Here is a 3,751-nt window from a genome sequence, read left to right on the forward strand (position 1 = left end):
TTTCTGTACTCGCAGTGAGACCGTTTATTGCCAAGAAGACACAACGTGTAACTGCCAGCTAAGCAGGAGAGAGAAAGGGAGCAAACTGGAGGGAATGTGAAGAAAATCTCAAAGCAGGGGGTGTGCTTCTGAGGGGAGCGTTGTGATGTGAATGTGCAGAGAGAGCTTTAAAAGCAACAGCGAGCAGGTAACAGCCTGGAGCTATGTTACTGATATCTGCAGGGCTATCTTGTGTAAACATATCCTTGAGTTTAAAAGATTGTTTGGTGAATACCTACCCAGCTGGATTCCGAGGGTGGAGCGCATGAGAAATGTGTAGTGGGATTGAATGTGTGAGTTGAACTTTTAGGTGTGCCAAACACACGCAGTGACGGTTCAAAAAAAAACCAAGAAGTATCCAGTTGGTTTGAATAATATAGAACACCAGATGTGTCCTCTGTGTCTGCAAGAAGGCAGGGCCGGGTGTATCCCTGCAGGTCTCCTTAGTCACAGCTGAAGCTCCCTTCCCTACATTCCCTCCTCCTCCTCCTATGAATACGCTAACACAGTGCAGTTTGTGCATGCACCAATTTCCCTTACATTTTAAAGACTGGCTTGGATTTTTGAGCGTAGCTGCAGCCCAAGCCAAAGGAATTCTGACACATTTTATGGGAGAGGAAAATTCACAAGGTTTGATGATGCAAAACATTCTTATGCTTGCTCAGGAAATCAGTATTGTATATGAGAATCCAATTATTACATAGGTCTGTCTTCTTATTTTCAAGGAAGACCCCAAATGGGAACAGGCTGTTGGCCAGCAGCAGCACCAGTGCTGAATAGCCTCTCTGTTAAGTTATTAGGGTATATCTTTGAGATTTCCCATAGCTTTCCCACCTGGATGGTTCATCTGAAGAGAGAAGTACTTAAAAATCAGATACCTTCACACATGACAGATATTGGCCCTTTGAGTGCATTCAGCTGGCTTTGGTTTGGATATCTACTGTGGCTCAAGTGTTTGGTGAGGGTCTCCTTCTACCTCGATTTAGGACTATTGAAAGGAGGCCAGTATCAAATCTGTGCTGTCCATCACCGTCTATGAGGAGCACCAGGAGTGAGCCCTGTACTGCAACAACTCATTTCTTTAACTACAGTTCATTCTCCCTCTGTGTAATAGCAGAAGAATGTCCTGGCCCACATTCAAACCTGGGGTGATACAGCACTTTTTCACAGAGCACATTGACCTTGGGTGCATGTGTTGCCTACAAAGGTACTAACCATGTAGATTAGACTGGGAGCAAAGGAGATCATACGATACTAAACTCTTTGGTATCAACACAGTTATCAAATAAAACAGCAGTTGGCCCTCCTGATAGTAATCTCCTTTCACCTCCTCTTACTTTTATTAGCATGAAAATTTTCGGAAGGAACATTTCCTGTTTATGAAGGAGGAGAAAGGAAGGAAGATGATGAAGGATTCTAGCTGAAATAGTTGTTCTAACATATGTAAAGAGGTACAAAACTACAAAATCATGAAAAATTGGATTAGTGTCAAGGTATTTGTTTTTTAAGCCGTGAAAGATTTTTGGCAGCTCTGATTACTGTTAAGTAGCAAGTTGCCATACAGTGAGAATGGGAAGTATTAAATTTGTTTCTGTCACGCTTGTCCGAAACAATGGTGACCTCTCGCAAGTGTTGCATATGTGCACCCTCAGCATTACTTTATTGTCTGTTGTAGGTAATAAGTGATTAAAAGTAAATGTCTTAATTGCTTAAGCAGTAGTGTTTTCCAACAGCAGAGAAGTATCTGCAATTTGCTTTGTAGGAGGGGCTAAAAGCTCCATAACCTTAGGGCAAAGCTGCTGAGAGCTCTGAACGAGATCCAGTCTGTGCAAGGTAAGTTTTTTGGCTTTTGGATTTGCCTAGGGAATTGGTGTACTTATGCTAAAGTCAGTGGATGGATTTTATGGATTAAATACCTTAAGGTGCATTCTTTGCTAACATGGTTTTGTGCACAGGTGGGCATATGAAGAGAGATCAGCTTAGATCTCAGAAGTGTGAAGTGGTTCCTGTTTTTAGAGACAATGGCATGCTGCTTACAAGGGGGATATGTTTTGTTGTAGCCATTTGCTTTTTGCTGCTGTTCATACTTCAGCTTGTTTGTTGACTTGTTTTTCATAACTGTGACATGAATATGAAGTGGGTACTGCCTACACTGTCACTGTGTTTGCTGTGCCCTGGTTCTGAATGGGGCAGGTGCCCATGTGCCTGGAGACAATTATTTCTTTAAATCCCCGCATGAGCTGGAGTAGAACTGAGCAGGGATTTCTCTTTGGCTCTGTTTGTGCTGATGGCCAGCAGGATGTTACCCAAAACAAAATTGGGCACTGGCCTAAAGAAAGGAGAGGGATGGGGACTTACTAGGTTGAGTGCAGTGCTGGGAATGATAAGGTAAAGTCTTTGTCCTTCCCCCCAATCCTTACCCATAAGGAACTGAGGAGCAAAGATCCAGGAAGGCTGGACATTGCTCAAAAAGGAAATCCTAAAGTCACAGGAACAAAGTATCCCCCTGTGCCATTAGATGAGGTGGTGGGGAAGAAAACTGGCCTATCTCAGCAGGGAACTTTTGCTGAGAGTCCGGAAAAAAAAAGACAGTTCTCTACCTTGTAAAGGGGGAATCTCCATCCTTTACTGGCTGCGACGGGCAACATTACCAGTGGGGTGAGAAAAAGTCTGAGGATCTTACTGCCTTCTTTACTTCTGTCTTCAACAGTCAGACCAGTTTTGGGCAGGGTACTGAGCCCTATGAGCTGGAAGACCAAGATGGGGAGCAGCATTATGCCCTAGAATTCAGGAGGAAATGGTTAGCAACATGCAGGTCTCCCTGTACTGTCTCAAGTCCATGGAGCCAGAAGGTAGCCACCTGAGGGTACTGAGGAAGTTAGTGGAACAGTTTGTCAAGCTGCTTTTGATTATTTCTCAGCAGTTCTGGTCAAGCAGGGATGTTCCATAAGCCTGGAGGCTTCTAAGGTGATGCTTAGGATCTATTAGAAGGGTTGGAAAGATGATCCAGCAAACTGTAGTCCTGTCTGCCTGACCTGTGTATCAGGGAAGGTCACAGAGCAGCTTAAGTGCTATCACATGGCTTGTTCTGGACAAAGAGAGATTCAGGCATAAACTGCAAGGGTTCATGTAAGGAACGTCCTGCTTAACCAACCTGCTCTCCGGCTATGACCAAATGACATGCCAAGAGGATGAGGGAAAGTCTGTGAATATGGTCTACCTGGACTTCAATGAAGGCTTTGACAGTCTTTCAGTGGTGAAACTGGCAACCCATTGCTTGGACAGGAATGCACTGTGCTGGTTAAAGAAGAGGCTGGGTGCCGAGGCCCAGAGATTGGTGAATGGAGATAATGCAGGATTCAGATTTGGGCCCCTCCCTGCAGCAAACACAGCGAGGCCCTGGAGCACATCCGGATAATTTCAGTGAAGCTGTGGAGGGTGTGGAGCACACGTGTTATGAGGAGCAGCTGAGGGAACTGCGATTGTATAGTCTGGAGAAGGGGAGACCTTATGGCCTTGAACACCAAAGGAGGTTGTTGCGTGGTGGGGTCGGCCTCTTCTCCACGCTAATAATTGGTAGGGCAAGGTGCTCGCTTCAGGTTGCTGCAGAGGAGGTTCAGGGTTAGGAAAGGGAGGTTCAGATATTAGGAAAACAATTTATTCTCAGCCAGAACGGTGAGGTATTAGAACAGGCTGCCCAGGGAAGAGGTGC

The 3,751-nt window shown here is 45.1% G+C and overlaps 1 protein-coding gene across 1 annotated transcript in view; it reads left to right on the forward strand.

The window, feature by feature from the left end:
* The window catches only part of GSTA1.1 (glutathione S-transferase alpha class A1.1), a 13,469-nt gene that overhangs the window by 899 nt on the left and 8,819 nt on the right, over nt 1-3,751 (forward strand). The window contains exon 2 of the mRNA XM_019612474.2: nt 202-205. The gene's annotated coding sequence lies outside the window, so the exon portion shown is untranslated. The remainder of the gene's footprint in view (nt 1-201; nt 206-3,751) is intronic.

This window comes from Meleagris gallopavo, chromosome 2 (assembly GCF_000146605.3).
Source record: "Meleagris gallopavo isolate NT-WF06-2002-E0010 breed Aviagen turkey brand Nicholas breeding stock chromosome 2, Turkey_5.1, whole genome shotgun sequence".
In the NCBI taxonomy this organism is placed as follows: domain Eukaryota; kingdom Metazoa; phylum Chordata; class Aves; order Galliformes; family Phasianidae; genus Meleagris; species Meleagris gallopavo.